Below are 17680 nucleotides of genomic sequence, written 5' to 3'. Positions count from 1 at the left end.
TTGTACCACCATAAATCGAGACCTTCAGAGGTGGTGGGCCAGACTGCTGTACACACCGGTACCTCTAATACACAGCACCACGTCCTCTCGCATTGATGCATGCCTGTATTCGTCGTGGCATACTATCCACAAGTTCATCGCGGCACTGTTGGTCCAGATTGTTCCATTCCTCAACGGCGATTCGGCGTAGATCCCTCAGAATGGTTGGTGGGTCACCTCATCCATAAACAGCTCTTTTCAATCTATCTCAGGCATGTTCAATAGGGTTCATGTCTGGAGAACATGCTGGCCACTCTAGTCGAGCGATGTCGTTATCATGAAGGAAGTCATTCACAAGATGTGTACGATGGAGGCGCTAACTGTCGTCCATGAAGATAAATACCTCTCCAATAGGCTCCTATCGGAGGATGGCATTCACGTATCGTACAGCCGTTACGGCGCCTTCCATGACCACTAGCGGTGTACGTCGGCCCCACATAATGTCACCTCTAAACAGCAGGGAACCTCCACCTTACTGCATTCGCTGGACAGTGTGTCTAAGGCGTTCAGCCTTATTGGGTTGCCTCCGAACACATCTCATACGATTGCCTGGTTGAAGGCATATGCGACACTCATCGGTGAAGAGAACGTGATGCCAATCCTGAGCCGTCCATTCGGAATGTTGTTAGGCCCGTCTGTACTGCGCTGCAAGGTGTCGTGTTTGCAAAGATGGACCTCTCCATAGACGTCGGGAGTGAAGTTGCGCATCACTCAACCTATTGCACACAGTTTGAGTCTAACATGACGTCCTGTGGCTGCACGAAAAGCATTATTCAACGTGGTGGCGTTGCTGTCAGGGTTCCTCCAAGCCATAATCCGTAGGCAGCGGTCATCCTTTGCAGTAGCAGCCCTTGGGCGGCCTGAGCGAGGCATGTCATCGACAGTTCCTGTCTCTTTGTATCTCCTCCATGTCCGAACAACATCGCTTTGGTTCACTCCGAGACACCTGGACAGTTCCCTAGTTGAGAGCCCTTTCTCGCACCAAGTGACAATGCGGACGCTATCGAACCGCGGTATTGACCGTCTAGTCCTGGTTGAACTACAGACAACACGAGCCGTGTACCTCCTTCCTGGTGGAATGACTGGAACTCATCGGCTCTAGGACCCCCTCCGTTTACATCTTTGGGCGAGTCTGGTTACATCTCTGAAGAGTCAAAGGGACCGTGTCTGTGATACAGTATCCACAGTCAACGTCTATCTTCAGGAGTTATGGGAACCGGAGATATGCAAGACGTTTTTTGATGTGTCTATTGCAGCAGTTCTTTCTATGTATGGTCAAAATTTCATCAAGCTAGCTTACTTGGCAGTGCCACATATTGTGAAAGTTACTCTCGTCCTTAAGTTTTGCCCAACAGTGTATGTCTTCAGAAAAATGACAGAAGGAAATAATTTGTAACGCTATCTGAGCTTATTACGAGCACATGTTCAAGAGTAGGTAGAGCTTACTTTGTGCAACGGGAAGAAACGGGGTAAAATAACTATTTGATAGTGAAAAGACTATATTTGATTTACTTGCGTAAGTTCTGGTAATTAGTTATTATATGGTCACCGACTGTGTACTAGCCTATACTCTTATCAAGTCTAAAACATGGAAGCCCATTAAGTCCTGACTAAGTTTATTAAATTGCAGTTCATTAAAGTTGTTGTACAGTTCTGTTGAAGTTTCTATAGTGAATTGAGGAAAAAGGGCTTAAAGAAATAGATCTTTGATAGCAGTCTATGTTTGTCATACACACTATCTGGTATAGCTGCAAATATTAACTAGATGGTCACTGTTGAAGTCTGTATGCTCCACGCCACTGCAACTGCTAGTTCTTGTGATGCAAGGACTTTAAAGGAATATAGCGGAGCACCTGACACACATTCGAGACTACCACAAGTGTAGCTCTCTCGATGATCACCGGTGTGCATCAGGAGAAAATTTATATTTCATGTGACGATTTTAACAGAGAAAATTGTTCCATGTATAAAACCGGACCGCAAGCGGCCTCAAACCCACGATCATTACCCACGGTTTTCGACTGTCTGAATGCTGTCTATCTGTAGCGGTAATTATCTCGGTAGGTTTTGTCGAAGAAACGCATTTTTATCTTGTTAAACATCTTGAATTTACTCACAGAAAACCGTTTACTACGTAACCCTTTTAAGCCCAATACAACGCCGCAGCCGAATCCAGAGCATAAGTAAAGTCATACGTAATTCTTCTCGTTACATGCAATGATTCAGAGATATCTAGCACCTCTGAGTAATGCAGCACTCGTGACAGTTTATATTGTTATCGCTGCTCGTATCTACCTCGCAGTTGAAAAAAAAAGTTAAACAACACAACAAATCTAGTATCTCTGGCAGACGCACGTCCACGAACCTCTCGCTAATTTAAGTGATTAATATTGAAATAATAGCTAATTTTGTTAATATTACATTTTACACTAGTGCATTTACTTCTTCGCTGGGATACCTATTGAAAGTTTCGCGTATCTGAGCGTATTTAAATCGAAAAGGAAGTATTTGGTAAAGGCTAATAGTCGTTAGTTCTGTTTACATTTTAGGCATAAATTTCGGGCGAGTTTTGATCTTTATTTTTTTTACTATACTTAGCGGTTCAAAGTTAAATTAATTCGTGTCTGTCATATAGATTTTACGTACTTAATTAAACCTTCGAAAGTAAGTTTAAAAGTTTGTTTACTTTAGCGTTTAGTTACATATTAGTACAGCCTACAAAATTTCAGTGCTCTTGTACCAAGTTATTCTCTGCATTCTGTGTAAAATTTTCTGTCAAATAATGTGTGACAAATGTGATGGTTTCCGTAGAAATCTGAAGGAAAGGTGGTTTCCGCAGAAATCTGAAGGAATTGGTGTTCTGTGAAGACTATAGGTTATGGCGAATGTAGTGGCGAATGTAGTGGCGAGGACACGGGGGTGGGTAATGGGGCTCTTCGATGGCAATGTAGGTTATGTAGAAAGGACAGAAATATCGCTGAATAAGAGACAAAAATTTGTGCCCTTAAAGCTGAATCAGAAAACTTGCGTTTGGAACTTTGTTGGCTAATGGACGAAAAAGAGATGGAGTGCTGGGGAAAGGTAGCAAGCAAATGGCGGAAAAGGAAAACTGTTGAAAACACTTAAGAAATTCAGTTAGTAAATCAGTCTGGATTACTATCCGAAGTAGTGGAGGAACGGCCTTATCCAGATGTAGTTGAATGTAGGTTGAAGCAGAATATTAGCTTATAGAAAAAAGGTGGATCGGGATCAAAACAGAATAGGATCAGAAGAATTCTGCTCCTAGAAAACAGTCATGGGAGGGGTGTAGGTCAGCAGCTTCAGGAAAAATTAGGTTGGAGGGTACCAGGTCACAAGTTTTGTGAAATCAAGTGCTAGTCTTAGCCAGGTGGCAGTAAAATTAGCTACACAGGGCCTTTGAGAAGGAATTATAGTTGGGGGCGCAGGAAACAGCCAGGCTATGAATCCAAAATATAGTATTAGGAGTGACCTGGATAAAATAGGAGCAGAAACTGGGCACCCAAATGTGGAGTTTGTGGAGGTCTTTCAGCGCCATAATGCTGTAAGACATATTAACACTGAACGGAACAGGATGCTCCAGAAACCGGCAAAATTAGCAACTGTGTGCAGGTCCTCATTAGGATATTGGGAGCTATTCATAAAAGAAGTTTGATTCCATATTACGCTGTCTGTCAGACAAAAAGAAGAAGTTATTAATCTATGGTGATTTCAGTGTAAACTTTCCAATCAATTCTGATATAAAAAGTAAACTAGAATTTACTTTTGACATATATCTTAGAATCAGTGGTCAGCATCCCTACACATACAGGTCAAGACAGTAGCACTCTAACAGATAATGTATTTGTACAGCAAGAGGATGTAAAACTAACACATGCTTTCCCTGTGATAAATGGATTATCAGACCATGATGCACAATTGATTAACTTACAAAACCTAATAGGGTGTACAGTTTAGAAACCATTAAGTAAAAGTGTAAGGCAGGTCAACCCAGTATATATAGAGCACTTCAGGGTAAGTTTAAGAAATGTTAATTAGAGAAATGTATATAATGATCCAAATGCCAGTGATAACTACAACATATTTCTTGATAAATTTATATTTCTTTTTGAACACTGTTGCCCCAAAAAATTACTAAATGTAACACCAAAGAGTTTTCGAAGGATTCTTGGATTACAACAGGTATTGAAGTGTCCTCAAAGAGGAAAAGAATATTGTATGAGGCAGCAAGAATTAATAAAGACCGAGAAGTAATTTTACACTGTAAAATTATTGTAACATACAGAGAAAAGTTGTCAGAAAATATATATATATATATATATATATATATATATATATATATATATATATATATATATATATTAGAGATGACATTAACAATGTGTACAATAAAATTAAATCAGTACGGAATGTTGTTAGAAGAGAAACAGGAAAAGTAGCCACTCAGGTAGGTAGTACTACTATTAAAGAGAATGACACCATTTTCACCAACAGTACACAAGTAGCTAATGTATTTAACAACCATTTCTTAAGTGTAGGTGAAGAAATTGGTGAGAATAGTTCAAAGATAAAGCCAAGCAGTACATGAAAGAATCAGTTTTGAGAAATCCTTGTCAAATTAATTCTCATCAACAAACAAGGAAAATCCCTAAAGCTTTGAAAAATAAATGTTCTGTTGGAGTAGATGACATCCCTAACAAGATATTAAAACACTGTGGAGCAGTTACAGATGATGTTATGAGTCACATCTGTAATGTATCACTAACTTAAGGTATTTTCCCAGGCAGCCACTGTCAAGCCTCTCTACAAAAAAGGGGACACCACAGATGTTAGTATCCTTGCTCACAGCATTTTCAAATATCGTCAAGAAAGTAATGTATTCAAGAGCGGTTGGCCATCTCAACAGTAATGAAATAATTAGTAAATGACAGTTTGGATTTCAAAAATGCTGTTCTACTGAGACAGCAATATACAATTTCACTGCCAACATAACAGAGTCTTTAAATAGTAAAATGTCACCAATAGAAATATTCTGTGACTTATCCAAAGTGTTTGATTGTGTGAACCATGACATTATGTTACCGAAATCACAATTCTATGGTATAAATGGAACAGGATGTGAGTGGTTTAAGTCATATCTACAGAACAGGAAGCAGAAGGTTTCTTTATACGGTTTAAGTGATTTCAGAAAGTTTCTCACTTCATCTAACTGGGGTAAAATTACATTAGGTTTTCCACAGGATTCGATCGTGGATCCCGTTCTGTTCTTGATATATGTGAATGACCTCCTTTCTAATATGAAACCAGAAGCTAAATTGACACTGTTTGCTGACGATAAAGAATCATTATTAATCCAGTAGAAAATAATGTCTTTGGAAAAGTTATTCATTGGTTTTCTGCGAATGGGCTTGCTCTAAACTTTGAAAAAAACACAGTACGTCCGATTTTCTACTGCAAGGAGTACAGTTCCTTCAATAAATATAACAAATCAACAGAAGTCAGTAGCCAGGGTAGAGCATACTAAGTTTTTGGGTGTACATATAGATGAGAATCTTAATTGGAAAATTCGTGTTTTGGATCTCCTAATGCGACTAGGTTCAGCAACGTTTGCAGTCAGAATAATTGCTAATTTTGAGCGTATAGAAATTAGCAAGCTAACATACTTTGCATACTTTCACTCTCTGATGTCGTATGGAATAATATTATGGGGTAAATCAACACTTAGGCAAAAAATTTTCACTGCTCAAAAGAAAGTGGTTAGAATAATGTGTGGGGCTCATAGTTACACATCTTGTAGGCATCTGTTTAAAATGTTAGGAATTCTTACAACAGCTTCACAGTGCATTTACTCAGTAATAAAGTTTGTTCTCAACAACATGGAACATGGACCAGTTGATAAAAAAAAACAACATGGCATTCATGATGATTATAATACCAGATGAAAGGAAGAGTTACACTATCCTCTACTTAACCTTTCTTTGGTACAGAAAGGAGTAAAATATGCTGCTGTAAAGCTTTTCGATAAATTACCAGATGAAATAAAATGTCTGACAGAAAGCAGTAATAGTTTTCAAAATAAATTGAAATCATATCTCCTTGGCAACTCCTTCTATACCATAGATTGAATTCTTGAATAGGAATAATTAAATCTATAGGTATAATATATGCATTTTGTGATATTTAAGAGAATTGGGTAGCTAATAAAAATTTTAAGCATGAAAAATAAAGGCTTGATCCATGTTTGCATTTCTTATGCACTTGACACGCTCCACATCATAACGGTTAATGTGAGATTTATCTATGGAACACGAAACTAAATAACTAACTAATTTACAATTGTTGAGCGAAAGACGCAGTAAGTCACATCGTAATATTAATAAATGAACACGAAAATTGAAATACCGATTTTTAGTATTAATTATACAACGAGGCCAATAAAACTTACATAATTCTAAGGGTTCTTTGTCGTAGATCTGCATAACGAAAAAATCATGTGTATACGTATCCGTTGAGAATGGTAAAAGGAAGCAGATACTTTCATATTCATAATTGTGGTGATACATTCTCTATCACGCATTGAAATCTCAATTTCGCGTACATTGAAAATGAAAGTGCTTCCCTGCGTGCCGATCAGGTGCTATGATAGAAATGACACAAGAGAGTGAGAACGTTTCGTTATACCACATTCTAGATACGTTCATGCTTACAGGGTTCATTTGCAGTAACAGACGCATACCGGCAGCTAGAATGCGACGATTGCTTGGTCGATGATGTTGTCAGCAGTGCAAATCAAAATGTCGTAGTAACGAAGTCTGTAAATAACATAGTATATTGGCGTCGTTACTTTCTGCACTAATGTGTCGGACTAAAAGACAAAGAGGTGTAGAGACACAATTTTTGTGTGGACAAATTGTGGACGTTGCTGATGATAAAGATATTGTTGTTTCGAAAGATACATGTAAATGTGCACGCGAACTTAACTACAAGTAATTTTGAGAGTTATAATTGTGATTTGCTAAATTTACAGTGCGGATTTTTTAAATCGAATCATTTCGCATCTGAGATTTCTTTATGCAATACAACGCCATTCCCATTGTTCTGTCATATTCATTTTTCAACCCACTGTATCAAGGACACACTTCAAACAATCGAATAATTGAAGAGATATCCTAAAATTAATTCAAGAATATTCACAGTTACAATGCAGCATTTGTTATGGCTCGGTTCTACTGCTTAAACTTCAGACACAGTTTTACCTGGAGCATATCACTCACAGACCAAGTCCACTGACTCAACTGGTCAAATTTCGACAACAGGTGCTACTAGTGTAAATAAGTTGTCTCTCAGGTCACATGTGTTGATACAGGATTGCGCACGGAAAACCGGCCCCGAGTACAGACTGTTGGCCCGAATTGTTGCCCGCTACAAGCAAATACAACAACAAATAGAAAAATATATAATATTTAGATGACACCGAAATAACGAATAAGTTCATTTAAGCAATAGTTTCCACACAATAGATGACAACTGGCGGGCGACAGTGAGCAGTCAGTGCTCGGGACCGGTTTGTCGTGCGCCATCCTGTACAATATCATGTGAATGCGTTTTAACTTCTTGTTTTTCATTTTTATTTATCAGTTTTCTGACAGGTTTGTTGCGGCCCGCAACGAATTCTTCTCCTGTGGCAACCTCTTCACCTCAGAGTAGCACTTGCAACCTACGTCCTCAATTATTAGCTGGATGTATTCCAATCTCTATCTCTACAGTTTTTACCCTCTACCGCTCCCTCTAATACCGTGGAAGCTATTTCGTGATGTCTTAACAGATGTCCTATCATCCTCTCCCAACTTCTTATTTGTGCCTTCCATATATGCCCCTTCGCGCCGATTCTCTTGAACCCTACTCATACCTTACCTTACCATTCCACCTAATTTTCAACATTCCTCTGTGGCACATCTCAAATGTTTCGATTCTTTTGTGTTCCGGATTTCCCACAGTTCATGTCTCGTTACCATACAATGTTGTGCTCCAAACGTCATACTCAGAAATTTCTTCCTCAAATTAAGACGTATGTTTGATACTAGTTCCGTCACGGGTTATTTTGCTGCCTAGGTAACAGAATTCCTTAACTTCATCTACTACGTCATCGCCTGTCCTGACGTTAAGTTTCACGCTCTTCTCGTTTCTTCTACGTCTCATTACTTTCGTCTTTCTTTGATTTACTCACAGTCCATATTCTGTACTCGTTACACTGTTCATTCCACTCAGGAGAGCCAGAAATTCTTTCTCACTTTCACTAGGGATAGCAATATTAGAGACTCTTAACATTGATATTTTTTCCCCTTGAATTTTAATTCCACTCTTGAAGCTTTCCTTTATTTCCGTCATTGCTTCTTCGATGTGTGGACTGAACAGTACGGGCGAAAGACTACATCCCTGTGCTACACCCTTTTTAATCCGAGAAGTTCGGTCTTGGTCTTCCACTCCTTCTGCTTCCTTTCAGCTCTATGAACGTGTTTCGGTTTTTCTTTAGCGTTCATTATCAACTCAATTTCTGAATCACATCTCTTGTACCTTTACTTTCCTAAAGCCAAACTGATCGACACCTAACACATCCTCAGTTTTGTTTCTTCTAAATATTATTTTGTTAGCAAATTGGATGCATGCCAAATTATTACTCGTAGTCGCGTTGTTACTTTTGACCCATTGTAGGAAACATAAATGAATATGTGGGATAATTTTTAGAGTGGGGCCATAGAAGGCACTAGACGTATTTCTACACTACTGGCCATTAAAATTGATACACCACGAAGATGACGTGCTACAGGCGCGAAATTTAACCGACAGGAAGAAGGCGCTGTGATATGCAAATGATTAGTTTTTCAGAGCTTTCACACAAGGTTGGCGCCGGTGGTGACACCTACAACGTGCTGACATGAGGAACGCTTCCAACCGATTTCTCATAGACAAACAACAGTTGACCAGCGTTGCCTGGTGAAACGTTATTATGATGCCTCATGTAAGGAGGAGAAATGCGTATCATCACGTTTCCGACTTTGATAAAGGTCGGATTGTAGCCTATCGCGATTGCGGTTTATCGTATTGCGACATTGCTGCTCGCGTTGGTCGAGATCCAATGACTGTTAGCAAAATATGGAATCGAAAGGTTCAGAAGGGTAATACGGAACGCCGTGCTGGATCTCAACGGCCTCGTATCACTAGCAGTCAAGATGACAGGCATCTTATCCGCATGGCTGTAACGGATCGTGCAGCCACGTCTCGATCCCTGAGTCGGGGACGTTTGCAAGTCAACAACCATCTGCACGAACAGTTCGACGACGTTTGCAGCAGCATGGAATCTCAGCTCGGAGACGATGGCTGCGGTTACCTTTGACGCTGCATCACAGATAGGAGCGCCTGCGATGGTGTACTCAACGACGAACCTGGTTGCACGAATGGCAAAACTTCATTTTTTCGGATGAATCCAGGTTCTGTTTACAGCATCATGATGGTCGCATCCGTGTTTGGCGACATCGCGGTGAACGCACATTGGAAGCGTCATCGCCATACTGGCGTATCACCCGGCGTGATGGTATGGGGTGCCTTTGGTTAAGCGTCTCGGTCACCTCTTGTTCACATTGACAGCACTTTGAACAGTGGACGTTACATTTCAGAAGTTACGACCCGTGGCTCTACCCTTCATGCGATCCCGGCGAAACCCTACATTTCAGCTGGATAATGCACGACCGCATGTTGCGGGTCCTATACGGGCCTTTCTGGATACAGAAAATGTTCGACTGCTGCCCTGGCTAGCACATTCTCCAGATCTCTCACCAAATGAAAGTGTCTGGTCAATGGTGGCCGAGTAACTGGCTCGTCATAATACGCCAGTCACTACTCTTGATGAACTGTGGTATCGTGTTGAAGCTGCATTGGCAGCTGTACCTGTAGACGCCATCCAAGCTCTTTTTGACTCAATGCCCAGGCCGTTATTAGGACCAGAGGTAGTTGTTCTGGGTAGTGATTTCTCAGGATCTATCCATCCAAATTGCGTAGAAATGTAATCACGTGTCAGTTCTAGTACAATATATTTGTCCAATGAATACCCGTTTTTCATCTGCGTTTCTTCTTGGTGTAGCAATTTTAATGGCCAATAGTGTATTAGTATCCGGCTTCTGGTCCTACAAGAAACATGCTATGAGGCATTACGGGCAGTACCTCTCTCCGTGGTCAATCAGCGGGACTTGGACACCGTGCGCCGAACACCTGTCGCAGGAAACCGCGCCCCGCGTCCAGTGCTACGACCTTCCGCTTTGAGTTAGCGGCTGGCCGCTTCTGGACGCCCACGTGGCGGGCAGGGCAGACCCGGTAGCGGCGTCTCCGCCTTGGGAGAGGTCTTGCCTTGATTGGACCGCCGTATTGTGATGCGCGGCGGGGCGCCCAGCGCGCTATGAATATCAAACAGAGCCGGCATCTCGCACTGTGCGGCCATTCGGTCCGGTGCCCGCCTGTAGCAGACCGCGTCCAAAGTAATGAGGAGGGCCCGCTGTCAATGACACCGTTTAAGGAACGCGCCTAAAACCATGACGCCGGCAATGGGCTCCCTGATTTCGTACGCCCACGGGACGAACCATTATTCAGCGGTCGTTGCCACTCAGCTGGGCGTCTCGAGAGACGGACAATAGTACCGAACAAAGGGCAGGAAAGTGCCGCTGCGGAAAAGGCAAGCGGGCTGCGGCAATCTTCGCAAACCGGCCTCACGGCAGTTGCTACGTCATCTGCTCTGGTCCGGAGCTCACGAGAAGTACGGGCCCCACAACGAACTGGTGACAATACGCTAGTCGCCTTGTCTACAGCTACATCTACATTTATACTCCGCAAGCCACCAAGCGGTGTGTGACGGAGGGCACTTTACGTGCCACTGTCATTACCTCCCTTTCCTGTTCCAGTCGCGTATGGTTCGCGGGAAGAACAACTGCAAGAAAGCCTCCGTGCTAGCTCCAATCTTTCTGATTTTACATTCGTGATCTCCTCGGGAGGTATAAGTAGGGGGAAGCAACATATTCGATACCTCATCCAGAAACGCACCCTCTCGAAACCTGGACAGCAAGCTACACCGCGATGCAGAGCGCCTCTCTTGCAGAGTCGGCCACTTGAGTTTGTTAAACATCTCCGTAACGCTATCACGCTTACCACATAACCCTGTTATGAAACGCGTAGATCTTCTTTGGCTCTTCCCTATCTCCTCTGTCAGCTCGACCTGGTACAGATCCCACTCTGATGAGCAATACTCAAGTGTAGGTCCAACGAGTGTTTTGTAAGCCATCTCCTTTGTTGATGGACTACATTTTCTAAGGACTCTCCCAATCAATCCCAACCTGGAACCCGCCTTACAAACAATTAATTTTATATGATCATTCCACTTGAAATCGTTCCGTACGCATGCTTCCAGATATTTTACAGAAGTAACTGCTACCAGCGTTTGTTCCGCTATCATATAATCATACAATAAAGGATCTTTGTCTTTATGTATTCGCAATACATTCCATTTGTCTATGTTAATTGTCAGTTGCCACTCCCTGCACCAAGTGCCTATTCGCTGCAGATGTTCCTGCATTACGCTGCAATTTTCTAATGCTGCAGTTTCTCTGTATACTACAGCATCATCCGCGAAAAGCCGCATGGAACTTCCGACACTATCGACTAGGTCATTTATATATATTGTGAAAAGCAATGGCCCTATAACACTCCCCTGTGGCACGCCAGAGGTTACTTTAACGTCTGTAGACGTCTCTCCACTGAGAACAACATGCTGTGTTCTGTTTGCTAAAAACTCTTCAATCCATCCACACAGTTGGTCTGATACTCCGTAGGCTCTTACTTTGTTTATCAGGCGGCAGTGCGGAACGGCATCGAACGCCTTCCGGAAGTCTAAGAAAATGGCATCTACCTTGGAGCCTGTAACTAATATTTTCTGGGCCTCATGAACAAATAAAGCGAGTTGGGTCTCACACGATCGCTGTTTCCGGAATCCATGTTGATTTCTACAGAGCAGATTCTGGGTTTCCAGAAATGACATGATACGCGAGCAAAAAACATATTCTAAAATTCTACAACAGATCGATGTCAGAGATATAGGCCTACAGTTCTGCGCATCTGCTAGACGACCCTTCTTGAAAACTGGAACTACCTGTGCTCTTTTACAATCATTTGGAACCTTCTGTTCCTCTAGAGACTTGCGGTACACGGCTGTTAGAAGGGAGGCAAGTTCTTTCGCGTACGCTGTGTAGAATTGAATTGGTATCCCGTCAGGTCCAGTGGACTTTCCTCTGTTGTGTGATTTCAGTTGCTTTTGCATTCCTTGGACACTTATTTCGATGTGAGCCATTTTTTCGTTCGTGCGAAGATTTAGAGCAGGAACTGCAGTGCGTTCTTCCTCTGTGAAACAGCTTTGGAAAAAGGTGTTTAGTATTTCAGCTTTACGCGTGTCATCCTCTGTTTCAATGCCATCATCATCCCGTAGTGTCTGGATATGCTGTTTCGATCCACTTACTGATTTAACGTAAGACCAGAACTTCTTAGGATTTTCTGTCAAGTCGGTACATAGAATTTTACTTTCGAATTCACTGAACGCTTCACGCACAGCCCTCCGTACGCTAACTTTGAGATCGTGTAGCTTCTGTTTGTCTGAGAGGTTCTGGCTCCGTTTAAACTTGCAGTGAAGCTCTCTTTGCTTTCGCAGTAGTTTCCTAACTTCGTTGCTGGACCACGGTGGGTTTTTCCCTTCCCTCACAGTTTTACTCGGCACGTACCTGTGTAAAACACACCATACTTCTCAAACGCTCAGCTCCGTGCAGGACTCATGGGAAATCAGTGAAAAGGTACCCACTAAATATCTTAATTTTTTCGTGCACTATAGAGAGCTTGCAAGCACTGAAATGCTCAGATAAGAATTATTAAACTCCTTGCCGTAAATGGCTGCTAGTACTCGTAAGAGTGTCAAGTACTGTGATGTACGTGCCACAGCCTATCTTTCTCCTGCGCCTTCGTCCCATATAGCGGTCAGAACTCCAGACTTGTAACATTTCACTCTGTTTCTAGCACGTCGCAAAAATATTGTAAACATGAAGTGAATGGTGCAGCCAAACACCACACAAATAATCATTATTTTTCCACGTTTCTTTCCACAGTAATTTGAAGTGTCTTCACAATTCCATTAAGACTACATAAAGGTGGCAAAAAGTGATGGGATAACAATATGCACCTATACAGATGGCGGAAGTATCGCGTACGCAAGGTATTAAAGGGCAGAGCATTGACAGAGCTGTCATTTGTACTCAGGTGATTTATGCCAAAAATTATCCGACATGGTTATGGCCACACAACAGGAGTTAACAGACTCCTAATGCAGAATGCTTGTTAGACCTAGCTGCAACGGACATTCCATCTCGAAAAGCGTTAGGGAATTCAGTATTCTGAGATCCACTGTCTCAAGAGGGTACGGAGAATGAAACCTTCCCGTCTCCTCTATATGTCTTTTGTTACGCAACCTTCCCTTCTACAATTACCTATGAAACCTTCCCTTAGGATTTATATCTCTTGCTTAATAATAACAAATAAGATCTTCCCTTTGAAATTAATTCTCTTTCTCAATCTTCGCATACAAATTTAAATGCTGCTTATTAAAAGTTATTTTCTGATTATTTCGACGAAACATAGAATGTGTCGTCGTCGTGTCCCTCAGTCGTTACGTACAATAACCCAAAACTGTTCCTTACCTTTTTTACTGTTACTGGATCGCCATCTGACTACTACATCGAACTGCGACATGAATAAACTTACTCTGTTTTACTATACTCTATTAGCCGCTGGTGGGCTGTCATAATAAGTGGCTGTATTTATTACCAAGGCTGACATTACTCTTTAATAGCAAAGCTGACGTTATTCTTTAATTAATTCGACTGAAGTTACGTAATTCATAGTTAAACTTTTTCTTGACAACAATAAAATTTTGCAAAGCTTTACGTTGATGGTGTTTGGGATGGATTATAATCAGTAATGCAATATTGCTGGCAAAAATTAATTATATTCTGAATGAAATGATTTTACAAACGTTCAAATGCGACTTACTTTTTAGAATAATCTTACAACTAGCATTGATCAAACATACCTTCAGTACTCTTGAGTTTCGCAAAGAAAATAATTCAATAATATTAGTTCCTCTTATGATAATAGTTAGTTGATGTCTCTGTACATCCGTTTATAATCTCTTGTAAATCGTAGCTGGTGGCTGGCAGGCACACCGCTCCTCTCAACCTCTCGCTTCAGACCTGCTACCGACTCGTTTCACTTCTCGCTTACTACTGACTTCCCACGATCGCTAAAGTACGGTCTCTCTCACCAACAATGCTTTCTGGTGCAGACAATCCCTGCTACCATTAAAAAATGTATCAATGCACTGTCTTTCCCGCTCTTTCTTAAAATGTATCCATACATGCTCTCTCGCGCCCTTTTTAAAATTATATCAATGTGCGGTCTCTCCTGCCAACAATACTTTGGAGCACACATTCCCTGCTACCACAATTATTTCCAGCATAACAAATATTAATTATTCCTACTTAATCCTATTAATAAAACATAAGCGACTCTCATAAATTGAGGTTTGACAATAGACAATAGAAATATACACATCTTACACATTCCATCTCGAAAAGCGTTAGGGAATTCAGTATTCTGAGGTCCACTGTTTGAAGAGGATACGGAGAATACCAAATTATAGGCAATACCTCTCCTCACGGACCACGCAGTGGCCGACGGCCTTCACTTAATCACCGAGAGCAGCGGCGTCCACGTAGAGTTGTCAGTGCTGACACATACGCAACAGTGCGTGACACAACGCCAGAAATCAATGTGCGACGTACGGCAACGTTAATGGGTTATGGCAGCAGGCGACCGAAACGAGTGCCTTTGCTAACAGCATGACATCACCTGCCGCGCGTCTCCTGGGGCTGTGGCAGGATCGGTTGGACCCTAGACGACTGGAAAAGCGTGGCGTGGTCAAATGATTCCCGGCTCCAGTTGGCAAGAACTGATGGTAGGGTTCACCTGCGGCGCAGACCCGACAAAGCCATGGAACCAAGTGGTGGCTTCATACTAGTGTGGGCTGTGTTTTCATGGAATGGATTCGGTCCTCTTGATGTTCGGCTGCTTGGAGATCATTTGCTGCCACTCACGGACGTCGTGTTGCCAAACAATCGACATCGGTCTAATTTGTTCACGATTGGTCTGAAGAACAATCTGGACATATAGCCTGACATGAATCCAAACGAACATCTATGGGGCGTAATCGAGAGGTCAATTTGTGCACGAAATCCTGCGCCGGCAACGCTTTCGCAAATATGGACGGCTTTAGATGTGTGTGTGTGTGTGTGTGTGTTTGATATCTTATGGGACTTAACTGCTAAGGTCATCAGTCCCTAAGCTTACACACTACTTAACCTAAATTATCCTAAGAACAAACACACACACCCATGCACGAGGGAGGACTCGAACCTCCGCCGGGACCAGCCGCATAGTCCATGACTGCAGCGCCTTAGACCGCACGGCTTTCGAGGCAGCATGGCTGAATATTTCTGCAGTGGTTTCCGACAAATTGGTGAATCCATGCCACACTGAGTCGCTGCATTATGCCGGTCAAAAGGAGGTCCGACACGATCTTAGAAAGTATCCGACGATTTTTGTCTGCTAAGTGTATTCTTGCATGTACACAGTACTTAAACTAGTACTGACCACTTTCGTTGGATAACCATTTGAAAATGGACAAAGCACTGAATACAGTGTGTCCTTAAAGGCCTGCTATCGTTTCAGTAAGTCATAGCTTGAAAACTATCTGTAAAACGTTTATAAGGTCTTGAGGTTTTTCTTTGCTTTGTGGCGAGTTGTAGACTTGACTTGGAGTGCATCAGAAAGGCGTTAGACCAGGAAAAGGCGAAATGTGTCTCCTGATGTCTAGAAACTAAGTCTGTGACAGTGGTTCTGCCGAATCATCGACGACTGTATGTGGGGATACCGACAGATACAACGAACACAATGAGGTGATTCAATACCTTTAACCCCTTAATATCTGAATAAATTTCTGCTTGAAAGAAAATATCAAAAACCGTATGTTGTAACTAGTGACGATTGGTTATTCACAAAAAAAGAATCAAATCTAAGATATGCTATATTTATAAGTTACAAATGCTTTCGTCACATATATGAGACAACTGGCATTTGAGGACTTGAACACTTCAAACACTTCATTTACTGACCAATTTTCATTTAAAATTTTGGTGATGCAATGATAGGATTAACGTGATTCAAACTGAAAAATATACCCGCATCCAGCGATGCCTATCAGCTGAGGATAACATGGTGGTGGGTAGGTACCATTGGGCCTTCCAACGCCTATTTGGACAAAGTTTCACATATAATACAACCTCATTCCGGAAATTTCTTTTTACGCAGACAGAATGTTACAGTTACTACGCATGAATACTGTGTGTCCTTCACTATTTGGTCTTTTACATCTTTGCCTTGTGTACGTAACCTGAGTCCAGTGACTTACTGCATCAGTTTGGGCAGATTTATTTGAAACCGTTAGACCCTGATGCTCTACGAACGACGAGTGCGGCACGCAATGAATTTCTTGAATGATAGAAAATAATTTTGGAAGCTGGTAAGCGTTTTACAACAAATAACGATGCTCTAATAGTTCCCAAGTTATGATTTTTTGAAATTTTGTGGACACGCTGTATACCTCATATTGTAACGAAAGCTCCACATCGGTATCGAAGTACTTCAACCGAAACGAAATGGAGAAATATACATCTGATTTCAAGAATAATACTATATTATCCTACATTCGCTAACACTAATTTAAAGAAGCCGTAAGTATAGTTCAATTACAGTCTGACCAGTATTACAGTCTGATCAGTATTTGCTTTTAAGAGAAATACTCGCAAGAATGCTATCGCAAAGTGAATTACATACATATCGATCGAGTAGTCCTAATTGTAATCATAGTGAGGTAACAGTCTGCTAGACTCACCCTATCGGCGTCACTCGCAGAACGTGAGTAGACAAAATTTGCACTTAGGAGATCGTACGGTTTAGTTACAATACCACTGAGAATCATAAATTGAGAATCATTTAAAATGGAATTGTGCAGAATGTTAAATAAGTCTTAACTTCTGTACGCCAGTACCTCAATAACGATACTGCATGACCTCACTGTAACTTTCACTCTCACAAAATCTCTTAAATGCATTTTTTCAGCTAATTAAACTATCAAAATATTGGTTATGATATTCATTCACACAAGCAACGCAACGCAACACAACGCTGTGGAATACGACAGCCCAGACATCGATAGCCATGATTACAAAAAGGAGAAAATTAATCAGAATCAACAAAATCTAAAGAAAATTATTGAATTTTTAACTTCTCACCGTGTGACGAATAATCCGTTACATTTCGGACAAGCAGCCCCAGAAATACTACTTCTTTAACTGATATTTTGGTCGCGTACAGTCGTGTCGTCCCCAGAGTGAGTCGAAAGACAGACGACAAGATGCCAACCGCG

Source organism: Schistocerca piceifrons, chromosome 4 (assembly GCF_021461385.2).
Source record: "Schistocerca piceifrons isolate TAMUIC-IGC-003096 chromosome 4, iqSchPice1.1, whole genome shotgun sequence".
Classification (NCBI taxonomy): Eukaryota; Metazoa; Arthropoda; class Insecta; order Orthoptera; family Acrididae; genus Schistocerca; species Schistocerca piceifrons.
Note: the sequence above shows the minus strand (reverse complement) of the source record.